The sequence below is a fragment of the Anomaloglossus baeobatrachus genome, chromosome 6 (assembly GCF_048569485.1).
Source record: "Anomaloglossus baeobatrachus isolate aAnoBae1 chromosome 6, aAnoBae1.hap1, whole genome shotgun sequence".
Lineage (NCBI taxonomy): Eukaryota > Metazoa > Chordata > Amphibia > Anura > Aromobatidae > Anomaloglossus > Anomaloglossus baeobatrachus.
Window position 1 is genome coordinate 222886823 of NC_134358.1, and position 15639 is coordinate 222902461.

A 15639-nucleotide genomic window follows, 5' to 3' on the forward strand; every position below is an offset into this window, starting at 1 on the left:
CTACTTTCACACATCCGGATTTTTGCTCTGCGGCACAATACGGCGTTCTGCAGAAAAACCGCAACCGGCTTTTGTAACGCCGGTTGCGGGTTTTTTTTGCATAGACTTACATTAGTGCCGTATTGTGCCGCAGGGGCTTGCGTTCGGTCCGGTTTTGGCCGCATGCGGCAGATTTAGCTGATGCCGCGGCCGGATCGAACGTTCCCTGCAACGTTTTTTGCTCCGGCAAAAAACACCGCATCGCGCCGCATCCGGCCGCTGCGGCGCATTTTTAAATGCATACCTATGGAGGCCGGATGCGGCGCGATGCGGAAAAAAAACGCATCCGCTCGCCGCATGCGGTTTTTTCCACTGCGCATGCTCAGTAGCATGCCGCTACTGGAAAAAAACGGACGGGCCGCATGTAAAAACTTATGCAAAGGATGCGGTGTTTTCGCCGCATCCGTTGCATAGTTTTCACAGCCGGATTGAGCCGCACTGCTCAAACCGGATGTGTGAAAGTAGCCTTATAGGATGTGAACATTGAAGACACCAGTGTGGCCGCGGTGCACCATGTTTGATGTTCTGATGGAACGATCACTATTCAACCATTTCATTCACGATTCTCGTCCCGTGTAAATGCTTGCTTGACATTGTTTAAGGGCAGGGGTCTCAAACTCGGCTGGGTATATGGGCCGCACATAGAAAAAAAAAATATTTGGGGGGGCCGCACTCTTTGCAGGGCCAAGTGACATTTTTAATGATTCCATGCATTTTCTTCGATACACCTTTGGATCACGTTTTGTGAAGATTGTTTGCTTGTTTATTAAAACAAACCTACACTATTTTGTTACGTTTATATGTAAAAAAGCATTTTTAATGGTAAAAACAATGTATTTATTTCTTGTCCACTGTAGTAATGTGTCCATCCTTGTGCCTCATCCTTGTGCCCAGTAGCATTGTGCCCATCCTGTAGTATTTTTCCCATCATTTTAGCATTGTGCCCGTCCCTGCAGCATTGTGCCCGTCCCTGCAGCATTGTGCCCGTCCCTGCAGCATTGTGCCCGTCCCTGCAGCATTGTGCCCGTCCCTGCAGCATTGTGCCCAAGTAGTAATGTCCCCAGTCCTCATCCTAGTTCACTATTATACCGTTCTTGACATACAAAAAAAAATAAATAAAAATAAGATTCTTCTCACCTTTCCTCCGTTCCCTCTGTTTTCTCTTAACTGCTTGTTGTGGCCTGCAGACCCGTAGCCCCCATGATGACTGCAGCCAGTGCAGGGGGCCGGCGCCAGCAGGGCTTTACTACACTTGATTCATTTGCGGCGCAGCATGGACTTAGGAGCTCTCTGCACTCTACCAATCACAGGCAAGCAGGTGACTTTGTGACGCCTTGGCCTATCAGGTCGTCACAGGGTATTGTGTAGCCTGCCCTTCAGCACAGTATCTGCATCCTCCTTGGTTACGGATCCCTGTCCTTTGGTGTTGCTAAGATCAGAGCCAGTCAAAACCCTAGGAACAATTTGCACCACACCCACCAGACACCATTGGGGGGCCTGAAGGGAATAGGGCTACCCACTTGGGGGGGTTGGTGGGGAAAGTGAGAAGAGTGAAGGAGAAGGAGTGTGGAGTCGTGTCTCCAGAGGTCACCATTGTGGAGCAGGGCTCCTTGAGACTACTGAGTGGCAGACGTTGGGCCTGGTAGGAGCTGGAACCCCGGTCGCAGGGGATCGTGTCAAGGGGCACGGATCTGCCAAGGAGGGCAGCCGGCAGCCAAGAGCCATCTCCGGGCAGGGGTCAGGGCACGACGGGGTACGTGGACCTTAGGCCGGGAAGTAGCTTCAAGCGTCCTGGTAATTTACCCGACAGGCCTGAAATCTTCAAGATTCATCCCTCACCCACTCCAAAGTCGGGGAACTAGCGCAACGAGGGGATAGGACTTTCCCAAAACACAGTCCAAAAAATCCCAAGCGTGAACCCTGAGAGCAAGCTCACTCCATTAGCCATACGGCTGAGCGGGACCCAACTAGTTCCACACTACAAGGTCCAAATAGTGAAGAAGGTGCTACAGAAAAGGTCAAAGGCTAACAAGCAACACCAAGGGCACGAATCCAAGCGTGCTCCCTCCTTGCTGCAGCGGTGCTCAGAATTCTGGTTTATAAGCTGTCGGTGTCAGTATTCTTGGACTGAGTACGCAGAAACCCTTTCCTCTCCCAACGGCACCCCTTCGCTACCATCACCGGGCCCCAGGGCAAACCCCCCCACCCATTGAGGGGTCAAACACCTTGCTGCCATACCACCGCCACCGGGCGCTCCAAACAGCAGCGGTGGTACTCGATCTTACCACGCACCGTGGGTGACGTCATAAACTCCTAACCCCCCCTGTACATATCCCCCCCCCCCTTTTACATTCGGGTGTTCGCGTGACCCCACGAGCCACTGTGGTTCCAGATCCGAGCGGCTCGGCCGCTGACATGAGGGCGGTACAACTTCATATGGTGATGTTACCTGCTTGACATCGGTATAGTGCAAAGAGCTCCTAGCGCACGCTGCGCTGCGAAGTGCAAATGCATCAACTGTAGTAAAATCCTGCCGGCACCAAACCACTGCATAGTACTGCCATCGTCACAGAGTCTACGGCGCGCTGGCCGCAACAAGCAGCCTCAGGAGTCACATGCGGCCCACGTCCCATGTGTTTGAGACCTCTGTTTTAGGGTCATAAGTTACGATCGCATTGTTGGTTTCAAATGATTATCTAAGTTCATTTTACAGCAGCCAAACAACGGCACTAAATGACCGCCGATCAGCTATATGCTGAGCCATAGTTATTTAATAATCTGGTTACAAAGGCTGACCGATCTTCAGATGGGCACACAGGCTGCAATTGTTCTCGATGTACTACTGAGAACAACTCTCTTTTGGGTAAACCAAAAGATCATTCCACAAACTTTTTGCTGGTTTGATGAGCGATTGGCTGCCTTTTTAGACTGCATAATCATTCAAGTATAAATGCAGGCTCCGACTCCATGGCATCTATAGAAACTGCGGATTTTTGTGTGTATCATATGAATGATTGAACAGCTGAGTAATTTCTTCCACGGTGGATTATTTTGGTTTATAAATTGTTGTACTATATTTCCAGTCATCCATACATGCGGGGAACCTCAAGCACAGAATGGTGAACTGAACATGTCTTCCTTATAATCCAGATCTTCAATAAAAAATTTCACAACAATAACTAAAAGGGAACGTAACCTCAGAAAATTACATTGTTTAAATCTGACCACACTGACCACTGAGACGTTTGTTAGACTCACGACTCACACTACCTGTCCTTTCAAGATGAGTTTACAGCAGGCTCCTTATCATCAGAGACAGGATGACAATGACAGCTATATACACAGCTTATAAGACAGCATCCACCAATCACACTAGGCAGTGTCACTGTGGACATTGATTTCTACTCCCGCTCCCATCACAATGACCTTTTCACAAGATCATCACAGGCTTCAATACAAAAGATAGGGTCAGAGTCTATTCATTGGGGCTAATGTACATGTGGATTTGCTGAACCTCCTGACTTCAAACTAGAAGTTACAGTCTAAAAAAGCCCCAATAGAAAGTGTGAAAACTGCAAGATTTCTAAATAAGATTGTGAAACGTAAAAAGGACGATCTTCCAGGTGACATTACAGAACATCCCACACTTTGGGCAACAATAAAAACATGGAGGAGGGTAAGAAAGTTATGCAAAGTTAGCTGCTATGTATCACCATTCCAACCATTTGGGGGGAACCCACATTTTCTTGAGGGCTGGCCCACAGAGGAGTACAAGGTTCTGCCCACGCAGAAGTGCCAACTGGCAGTGGATCTACTTCATCCGGGTTTCTCCTTACTCACTTTTGAGGAGGTGAGTAGCCACTTTCCAGCATTCCTCCACAAGCCATTCTTATTCCTTCAAGCTCGTAGTTTGGCACAAAAAAACATTGCTCAAGGACCATGGGAAGGGCCAGGAAGAAAGTTAGATACAGTGGAACCTCGATTAACGTGTAACCCAGCTAGCGAGTATTTGGCTTAACGAGCAAAGCTTGCAGTAAATTGGTAACTCAGTTTACGAGCAACCTTTGCCGTACGAGCAAAATACTCACCGCACACACTTCTGGTTCCGTACATCCACCGCGCTCTAACTCACTCTTGCAGTCCACACAAACATACACATATTATGCTCACCTTACCTTCCGTTCCATCGCCGGCCTCCCAGTTCTTGTAGGTTGCCGCTACAGGATGTGTATCGGTAACCATCGCGACGATAGAGGAACTTCTGCTGTCAGCCGCTACTCAAAGGCCGCATGCTGACCAATCAGAGGCAAATGGCTCCTGCCTTTGACGTCAGCGCTCTGGCAGCGGACGTTCCACCCTCGTTGAGATGGTTACCCGATACACATCCTGTACCGGCGAACTGCAAGATCCAGGAGGCCGGCGATGGAACGGAAGGTAAGGTGAGCATAATATGTGTGTGTGCATGCGTGTTTGTACGTGTGTGGAATGGCACAATAGGGGACCAGGATGGGACATTTAACAAGTTGTGGAACGAATTGTCTGCATTGCAATGATTTCCTATGGGAAATCTTGCTTTGCTGAACGAGTAACTTGGTTAACAAGCACACTCCCAGAACGGATTGCTCTCGTTAACCAAGGCTCCACTGTAACTTTATTCACAACGCCAGGTTACAGGTCACCTCCATGAGCTATATTTACTCTTTATTGCGTCCTCACTGGAATTGTGAGGGGGAAGTGGTGGGACCGGTAAAATGGAAAACGGAGTGTCTGGAATATGAGATAGCAGACCTGTTGAGAGCTACCCTAACCCTAGTAAAGACCGTGCCATATGCCAGCTACACAGACATGGCATTACGGATCTTTCATGGCTTACATATCACCTATGGTCCAGTCCAAAAAGTCATCCACAATATACTCATGTGCTAAGTGTGGGCTGACAAGAGCTACGTTATATCATCAGTTTTGGGAATGTACACAAATATATGACCTATGGAAATTAGTACATTTGGATGTACAGAACACCTATATGATGAAGTTACCGTTAACTCCTCAATGGGGTATTTTTAATATCATAGCTGAAGCCCAACAGAGTATCCCCAGAGGAACAAAGGCGGCACTCTCTATCTGGGCAGCAGCCACTAGAAAAAGCATCCGGCATCAATGGATGAGTCGAACCCCCCAACTCTGGCTTTGGTCGATACAAAAATTAAGTTCTTGTTTAAAATGGAAAGATTAGAAACGTTGACAAACAAGGAAAAATGGACTAAACATTTTTTCGAAACATGGAGCCCCTACATACAAACACTTCCTATAGACACTAAAATCAGTCTTAGATCTCAATTAGAGAATACCTCATGGTATCTACTGGAGGTTATCGGAGGGCACAACCCAATACCGTAAGGCTGTGTGCGCACGTCTGCATATTGCATGCATTTACACTGCGTCTAGCACTGCAGCATAAACGCATGCGTTCTGTGTCACCAGCAAAGTCTATGTAACTAGCGCAAATTCCATGCGCACGTTGCATTTTAGAACACAGTGAGTTGCATGCTGAAATTTGTGGCCGAAACGCTGCGTTCTAAAACGTAACGTCACTTCTTTTGTGCGTTTTGGATGCTTTTCCCACTGTGTCTATGGCAGAGCAAGCATCCAGAACTCATGAATTCTGCATCCATTCCGCATTCAAAATACTTTCAAAACGCAGCTGTTCAGCTGCGTTTAGAAATGCACATGCAGTGACAAAACGCTGCGGAATATTTGACAACCAGAACGCAACGTGCGCACATACCCTAAAGGTTTAGGCATGGGGAGAGCACACGCAGAGGAGGGGTGGTTGGGAATCTGGGGATTTAATACTTGTAATTTAGTGTTATAACTCAGTTATATCGTATTGAGAGTCTACATGGTATTGTTATTAAAACTAATCAAGAGAATTTGAACAGATTGTGAAATGTAGAAAAAGCATTGCTAAATTAAAAAAACAACAACACATTAAGGCTATGTTCGCACACTGCATCTTTTACTGCGTTTTTGGTGCATTTTTGAGGTCACAAAGATGCACCTAAATGCATGCATTTTTTTATGCATTTTTTGCTGCGGGTGAGTTTTTTTGGGGCCAAAAATGCTGCATTTTATTGTTTATTGTTAAGAAAAGATGCAGTGTGTGAACATAGCCTTAACACAGACACCTGATCTCAATGAGTCATTTTCTGATGACACATTCCCTTTAAGAGTTCAACTGAAAATCCTATTATACGGTGGAACATGTAGGTTTGGCTTTTCCAAAACTGAAAAACTGTACAGTGACTACACAAATATCAAAAAGTTATGAATATTAATCTGGGCACAACACTGTTCTGTTTCTAGAGTGTTCCTTTAAAATGTGTTGTCCCAAACTGTACAAGCCTAGCTTAAATAATTCAGCCCCCTGATTAACCCCTTCAGCCCCCGGGCACTTTCCGTTTTTGCGTTTTTGTTTTTTGCTCCCCTTCTTCTGAGAGGCGTAACATTTTTATTTTTCCATCAATCTTGCCATATGAGGGCTTTTTTTTTGCGGGACGAGTTGTACTTTTAAATGAAACCATAAGTTTTACCATATAGTGTACTGGAAAACGGCAAAAAAATTCCAAGTGCGGAAAAATTGCAAAAAAAGTGTGATCGTACAATAGTTTTTGGGATATTTTATTCACTGTGTTCACTATATGGTAAAACTGAGGTATCTATGTGATGCCTCACGTCGGTGCGAGTTTGTAGACACCAAACATGTATAGGTTTACTTGTATCTAAGGGGTTAAAAAAAATTCACAAGTTTGTCCAATAAAAGTGGCGCACGTTTTGCGCCATTTTCCGAAACACGTAGCGTTCTTATTTTTAAGGATCTATGGCTCAGTGATGGCTTATTTTTTGCGTCTCGAGCTGACGTTTATAATGGTACCATTTTTGCGCAGATGCTACGTTTTGATCGCCTGTTATTGCATTTTGCGTAAAACTTGCGGCGACCAAAAAACGTAATTTTGGCGTTTGGAATTTTTTTGCGACTACGCCGTTTACCAATCAGATTAATTGATTTTATATTTTGATAGATCGGGCATTTCTGAACGCGGCGATACCAAATATGTGTATATTTAGTTAATTTTTAACCCTTTAATTTTCAATGGGGGGAAAGGGGGGTGATTTGAACTTTTAGGTTTTTTGTTTTTTTTTTATTTTTTAAAACTTTTTTTTTTACTTTTTTTTTTTTATTTTACTAGTCCCCCTAGGGGGCTATAGCGATCAGCAATCCGATTGCTGATCGCTATCTGCTGATCACAGCTATACCGCTGTAATCAGCAGATTCAGTCACTTTGGTTTTCCCTCTGCTCTCGGCCGAGGGAAAATGAAAGTGAAACATCGTAGCAGCAGGCGTCATCACATGACCCTGTGCTACGATGGCAACCACCGATAGTCACGTGATAACACACGTGACTTCCGGTGGGGGCGGCGGTGAGTAACAAACATGGCCGCGCGCATTTAAATCTTGCTGCCAGACTTTGGCAGCAAGATTTAAGGGGTTAATGGCCGCGGGTGGAAGCGATTCCACCCGCGGCTAGCAGGCACACATGTCAGCTGTTGAAAACAGCTGATATGTGTGCCGATCCACGCCGCCTGCCCGCGGCAGGGGGCGGGGCTTAACGGGACACGATCCTGGACGGATAGATCCGTCCAAGGTCGTGAAGGGGTTAACACTCAACTGGTGAGGTGGGATTTTTGTCACGCAACTGGTGATGTGGGGCGTCCTATACCCCAGTGTTTAGAAATCTCTAATTTTTACAGAAAATGCAGAGATCACGTTTCCTTTAATCGTTTTCTTATTGGTTACTGATTGATTGATTACACATGGGTATACCAAATTTTTGACACGCACAAGTATCGGAAAATGTAATACATTGATGATTTATTCCAGCATTTTCCAAAGAATGCCAGCTGAACAAAATTTCCCTGGGGTGTTGCAAATACCACCTCACCAGTTGAGGGTTAAAATAAAAAGAAGCTGAAGGCCCCACTCACACTTGCGCTATTTTGACGCAAACGGAATCCGTCACTACTGTATTACAGTTCATTTATTTACAGTGTAAGCGCGACACCATGTGGACACATGCGGGTAGTGCATGAGTCATGCTGTCGCTCTTCCACTGTAAATAAATGAACTGTAAACATTAGTGACGGAGTCCGTTTGCGTTGAAACAACGCAGATGTGAAACCAGCCTTGCTAACCTCCTGCAGCGGTCGGTGCCACTGTCCCGGTGAGTGATGTCTGCTCTGTGCAGGCTGCAGCCAATGAGCGGCCGATCGTCAGCTGATCAATTTTCCTTCAGGACGGCTGTCTGTTCTGATGACACAGTAAGGGCTGCAATTGGTGATCGGCCTGTCATTGGCTGCAGCCTGCACAGAGCAGGTCACATCACTGTCCGGGAAGGGAACAGTGGCACCGATATTGGGACAGCACTGCTGCAGGACATTAGTATAGACTGGTTTGTGCTTGTTTTTAAATAAGGGTCCAGAATTGATTAAGCTGGGATTGTGCAGTAGTGGCAGGAAAAGGATTTTGCATTAAATACATTTTGATAAGTCATGGGCTTCCAGTGAACGAGAATAAGGGTACGCTCACATGTGAGAAAATATCACATTGCACTCAGACCAATGTTATTCAATGAGGGAGAGTAGATTGTTAGCTTTTCTCTCATCCGGATTCTGGATAAGGCTAGGTTCACATTCCCGTCAATTTGTATCAGTCACAATCTGCGGCTCTGGTAAACAGCGGAATCCGTTTGGCAGATTCTGTTGTTCCCATAGACTTGTATGAGCGGCGGATTGTGACCGATGACGCTGCGTTGCATCCCTCGCCCGACTGATAAGTCGTGGAACGACTGACCGTCAGGCGGCAGGAACGCAGCATGTAGCGTTTTTTGAGCAGCGGAATCCTTTTTATTTCACTGCGCATGCTCTCTCTCGGCGGCCGAACAATCAGCTAATCGCCCGGCAGCCGCCTTCTGTGAGCGATCAGCTGATCACCCGGCGGCCGGCTAATGAGAGCGATCAGCTGATCACCCGGCGGCCAGCTAATGAGAGCGATCAGCTGATCACCCGGCGGCCGGCTAATGAGAGCGATCAGCTGATCACCCGGCGGCCGGCTAATGAGAGCGATCAGCTGATCACCCGGCGGCCAGCTAATGAGAGCGATCAGCTGATCACCCGGCGGCCGGCTAATGAGAGCGATCAGCTGATCACCCGGCAGCCGGCTAATGAGAGCGATCAGCTGATCACCCGGCGGCCGGCTAATGAGAGCGATCAGCTGATCACCCGGCTAATGAGAGCGATCAGCTGATCACCCGGTGGCCAGCTAATGAGAGCGATCAGCTGATCACCCGGCGGCCGGCTAATGAGAGCGATCAGCTGATCACCCGGCAGCCGGCTAATGAGAGCGATCAGCTGATCACCCGGCGGCCGGCTAATGAGAGCGATCAGCTGATCACCCAGCGGCCGGCTAATGAGAGCGATCAGCTGATCACCCAGCGGCCGGCTAATGAGAGCAATCAGCTGATCACCCGGCGGCCGGCTAATGAGAGCGATCAGCTGATCACCCGGCGGCCAGCTAATGAGAGCGATCAGCTGATCACCCGGCGGCCAGCTAATGAGAGCGATCAGCTGATCACCCGGCTAATGAGAGCGATCATTAGCTGGCCGCCGGGAGATCATCTATTAGCTCTCAAAAGCCGGCAACCGGGTATTGTGAACGATCAGCTGATTGCTCTGATTAGCCGGCCTCCAGGAGAACATCTGTTCGCTCTCAAAAGCCGGCGGCCGGCTAATGAGAGCGATCAGCTGATCGTTCTCTCTGTCTCTTGTTTTATAACGGAATCCGCTTTGTCTTTCAATACTTGTCATCAGTTGTACAACGCATCAGGCATAAGCGTTAAGCAACACATGACTGATGCAAAACAACGGAAATGTTAACCTAGCCTAAGAGAAAAGTCGCAGTATGCTGTGATTGTCTGAGAGCTATGTCATTCCACCCATACAAGCCTATGGGTGCGAGTGAAACATCCCGCTGCACTCAGATAACATGCAAGTGAAGTGTCATAAAAGCATCAGCTGATAATGGAGGAGATGGGCATAATCCCGCCCCCTCCTCCGCAGCTGCAGGATTGGGTCAAAGTTGCATGACACTCGGCTCACGCTGGCAGCACAGCCGGAGGCGAGGGTCATTATTTATATTGCATCTGATGCACTCGCATTGGATGCCATAGCATTGTGTGAATCAAGATCACTTACCGTCCTCTGCTCCAGCACTGGCTCTTCTTCAGTGTCCAGTTTTAGCTGCAGTCAATCAGTGGGCTCAGTGACTCAAAGCCAGAATGACAAGCAGTCAGTCAGTCTCTGAGCCTCAGTGATTGGCTGCAGCATTGTTAACAAGACATCACAGCTATAGCCTGTCAACAAAGACTAGAGTGAAGATCTAGTGCTGGAACAGGGGAAAGTATGTAAAGTTCAGTGTTGTTTTCACCCAATAGAAGCCAATGAACTAACAAAATGACTGGAAACTCCCTTTAAATGACTGCATACCTACGATCACATCTGCAAAATGTATTATGTGTCCTTTACCTTATTTATAAAAGGGGCCTGGGTTGAAGGGACTATCAGCACAGAATGACTGTTCATACCAAGCACAGATGGTCGGTGCATCATGGCGGGGCTAATCATTTATATACACCTTCCCACCTACTTGTTTTCTATCTCATCCCTTCCCTAGCTCTATGAAGCCAGAGTTGACAATCAAGGGGGGGATAATGGAGACAGAGGTAGAACAAGGCAGGTGGGAAGGTGTATATAAGTGATTGGCCAACCCATGATACACCGAGCGCCTGTGCTTGGTTTGACCAGTCATTCTGTGCTGACAGCCCCTATCAGGGAGTATCCTCATTTTAGACAGTTAGGATCCCAGTTGATGCAGAGTGAGGAGCTGCAGGTTTCCAGAGACAGCCGAGCTCGCTGGGGGTGATGTTCCAGCTGCTCCCATTCACTCCTATGGGCTTAGGGCACAGCATACTACAGGACCAGATGTGTCCATATAATCCTGGTCACCTCCCACGTTGTAGCGCAGACACTGTGGCCCCTAAATAGAGATGGAGTCCTGGAGAAGGCATATCTGGGGTTAATCTGACTGCACCAGTGCCTTGTAGAGGCTACGTACTGGTGACGCTCAATCGCCCACTGGCGGGCACAGGGTGAGCCCCTAGGCGCTGCCAGCCAAGCATTACATGGGTCAGGGTGACAGGACCTATGTGCCCAGTATAGATGGCGGGGAGTGGGCATCCGTACCGCACACCCGAGGCGTCACTCACCGGCTCCACCACGACTCTGCCCCAATATAACGCGCAAACAGCTGCCTGCACCAGAAACTTTCCTCCAGTCCCACCATGCAAGTTTACACACGTGACCACACCTCACATCCACACGCTGTACGGGGTGGCGTCGAGGACAAACTGAGGCCAAAAGCGAAGACATTACAAATGCGCCGGCATAAACGATGCTGAAGTTGGTTTCTTATTCGTCCAGTTTCTTATTCGGCAATTTAGTTTTTTCAGTTTTTTATACATTTATCAACAAAAATGACACATCACAATAATAAAATACAATGCACTGATGTGCCCTAATATACATACACTCAAAACCAGCTGCGAAAATTATAAAACTGGCAAAAAAATGGGCATCAAAGTGGGCACCGAAGTATGTTAGTGAAAGGGTTAAATGGCTTTGGGCCACTGATCTAACACCACAATTACCTATCTAGTGATGCCTCTAATCAAACTCAAGTGTCTCCAGCCTGGCCCAAAGGGGTTCTGGGCATCAGAACTGGCATCAAAGTGGGCACACAGGCAATTTTCACAGATTTGAATAAGTAACCAGTGTTTTTGAGGGGTTAAATGGCTTTGGGCCACTGATCTCACACCACATTTACATACCTAGTGATGCCACACATCAAATTCAGATCACTCCAGCCTGGCCCAAACAGGTTCTGGGCATCAGAACTGGCATCAAAGTGGGCAAAACCCCAGTTTTCACAGATTTGAATAAGTAACCAGTGTTTTTGAGGGGTTACATGGCTTTGGGCCACTGATCTCACACCACATTTACATACCTAGTGATGCCCCACATCAAATTCAGATCACTCCAGCCTGGCCCAAACAGGTTCTGGGCATCAGAACTGGCATCAAAGTGGGCAAAACCCCAGTTTTCACAGATTTGAATAAGTAACTGGTGTTTTTGAGGGGTTAAATGGCTTCGGGCCACTGATCTCACACCACATTTACATACCTAGTGATGCCACACATCAATTTCATATCACTCCAGCCTGGCCCAAACAGGTTCTGGGCATCAGAACTGGCATCAAAGTGGGCAAAACCCCAGTTTTCACAGATTTGAATAAGTAACCAGTGTTTTTGAGGGGTTAAATGGCTTTGGGCCACTAATCTCACACCACATTTACATACCTAGTGATGACACACATAAAATTCAGATCACTTTAGCCTGGCCCAAACAGGTTCTGGGCATCAGAACTGGCATCAAAGTGGGCAAAACCCCAGTTTTCACAGATTTGAATAAGTAACCAGTGTTTTTGAAGGGTTAAATGGCTTTGGGCCACTGATCTCACACCACATGTACATACCTAGTGATGCCACACATCAAATTCAGATCATTCCAGCCTTTCCCAAACAGGTTCTGGGCATCAGAACTGGCATCAAAGTGGGCAAAATCCCAGTTTTCACAGATTTGAATAAGTAACCAGTGTTTTTGAGGGGTTAAATGGCTTTGGGCCACTGATCTCACACCACATATACATACATAGTGATGACACACATCAAATTCAGATCACTCCAGCCTGGCCCAAACAGGTTCTGCGCATCAGAACTGGCATCAAAGTGGGCAAAACCCCAGTTTTCACAGATTTGAATAAGTAACCAGTGTTTTTGAGGGGTTACATGGCTTTGGGCCACTGATCTCACACCACATTTACATACCTAGTGATGCCCCACATCAAATTCAGATCACTCCAGCCTGGCCCAAACAGGTTCTGGGCATCAGAACTGGCATCAAAGTGGGCAAAACCCCAGTTTTCACAGATTTGAATAAGTAACCAGTGTTTTTGAGGGGTTAAATGGCTTTGGGCCACTAATCTCACACCACATTTACATACCTAGTGATGACACACATAAAATTCAGATCACTTTAGCCTGGCCCAAACAGGTTCTGGGCATCAGAACTGGCATCAAAGTGGGCAAAACCCCAGTTTTCACAGATTTGAATAAGTAACCAGTGTTTTTGAAGGGTTAAATGGCTTTGGGCCACTGATCTCACACCACATGTACATACCTAGTGATGCCACACATCAAATTCAGATCATTCCAGCCTTTCCCAAACAGGTTCTGGGCATCAGAACTGGCATCAAAGTGGGCAAAACCCCAGTTTTCACAGATTTGAATAAGTAACCAGTGTTTTTGAGGGGTTAAATGGCTTTGGGCCACTGATCTCACACCACATATACATACATAGTGATGACACACATAAAATTCAGATCACTTTAGCCTGGCCCAAACAGGTTCTGCGCATCAGAACTGGCATCAAAGTGGGCAAAACCCCAGTTTTCACAGATTTGAATAAGTAACCAGTGTTTTTGAGGGGTTAAATGGCTTTGGGCCACTGATATCACACCACATTTACATACCTAGTGATGCCTCACATCAAATTCAGATCACTCCCGCCTGGCCCAAACAGGTTCTGGGCATCAGAACTGGCATCAAAGTGGGCAAAAACCCAGTTTTCACAGATTTAAATAAGTAACCAGTGTTTTTGAGAGGTTAAATGGCTTTGGGCCACTGATCTCACACCACATTTACATACCTAGTGATGCCACACATCAAATTCAGATCACTCCAGCCTGGCCCAAACAGGTTCTGGGCATCAGAACTGGCATCAAAGTGGGCAAAACCCCAGTTTTCACAGATTTCAGATCACTCCAGCCTGTTTGGGCGAGGCTAAAGTGATCTGTATTTTATGTGTGGCATCACTAGGTATGTAAATGGGGTGTGAGATCCGTGGCCCAAAGCCATTTAACCCCTCAAAAACACTGGTTACTTATTCAAATCTGTGAAAACTGGGTTTTTGCCCACTTTGATGCCAGTTCTGATGCCCAGAACCTGTTTGGGCCAGGCGGGAGTGATCTGAATTTGATGTGTGGCATCACTAGGTATGTAAATGTGGTGTGATATCAGTGGCCCAAAGCCATTTAACCCCTCAAAAACACTGGTTACTTATTCAAATCTGTGAAAACTGGGGTTTTGCCCACTTTGATGCCAGTTCTGATGCGCAGAACCTGTTTGGGCCAGGCTAAAGTGATCTGAATTTTATGTGTGTCATCACTATGTATGTAAATGTGGTGTGAGATCAGTGGCCCAAAGCTATTTAACCCCTCAAAAACACTGGTTACTTATTCAAATCTGTGAAAACTGGGGTTTTGCCCACTTTGATGCCAGTTCTGATGCCCAGAACCTGTTTGGGAAAGGCTGGAATGATCTGAATTTGATGTGTGGCATCACTAGGTATGTAAATGTGGTGTGAGATCAGTGGCCCAAAGCCATTTAACCCTTCAAAAACACTGGTTACTTATTCAAATCTGTGAAAACTGGGGTTTTGCCCACTTTGATGCCAGTTCTGATGCCCAGAACCTGTTTGGGCCAGGCTAAAGTGATCTGAGTTTTATGTGTGTCATCACTAGGTATGTAAATGTGGTGTGAGATCAGTGGCCCAAAGCCATTTAACCCCTCAAAAACACTGGTTACTTATTCAAATCTGTGAAAACTGGGGTTTTGCCCACTTTGATGCCAGTTCTGATGCCCAGAACCTGTTTGGGCCAGGCTGGAGTAATCTGAATTTGATGTGTGTCATCACTAGGTATGTGAATGTGTTTCGAGATCAGTGGCCCAAAGCCATTTAACCCCTCAAAAATACTGGTTACTTATTCAAATCTGTGAAAACTGGGGTTTTGCCCACTTTGATGCCAGTTCTGATGCCCAGAACCTGTTTGGGCCAGGCTGGAGTGATATGAAATTGATGTGTGGCATCACTAGGTATGTAAATGTGGTGTGAGATCAGTGGCCCGAAGCCATTTAACCCCTCAAAAACACCAGTTACTTATTCAAATCTGTGAAAACTGGGGTTTTGCCCACTTTGATGCCAGTTCTGATGCCCAGAACCTGTTTGGGCCAGGCTGGAGTGATCTGAATTTGATGTGGGGCATCACTAGGTATGTAAATGTGGTGTGAGATCAGTGGCCCAAAGCCATGTAACCCCTCAAAAACACTGGTTACTTATTCAAATCTGTGAAAACTGGGGTTTTGCCCACTTTGATGCCAGTTCTGATGCCCAGAACCTGTTTGGGCCAGGCTGGAGTGATCTGAATTTGATGTGTGGCATCACTAGGTATGTAAATGTGGTGTGAGATCAGTGGCCCAAAGCCATTTAAGCCCTCAAAAACACTGGTTACTTATTCAAATCTGTGAAAAC

At 46.7% G+C, this 15639-nt stretch overlaps 1 protein-coding gene across 2 annotated transcripts in view; it reads right to left on the reverse strand.

Moving 5' to 3' along the window:
* Window positions 1-11520, reverse strand: part of CDKAL1 (CDKAL1 threonylcarbamoyladenosine tRNA methylthiotransferase) — a 1035666-nt gene extending 1024146 nt beyond the window's left edge. For both annotated transcript variants that reach the window (XM_075314700.1, XM_075314699.1), the window contains exon 1: window positions 11421-11520. The gene's annotated coding sequence lies outside the window, so the exon portion shown is untranslated. The remainder of the gene's footprint in view (window positions 1-11420) is intronic.
* Between the last annotated feature and the right edge of the window lie 4119 nt (window positions 11521-15639).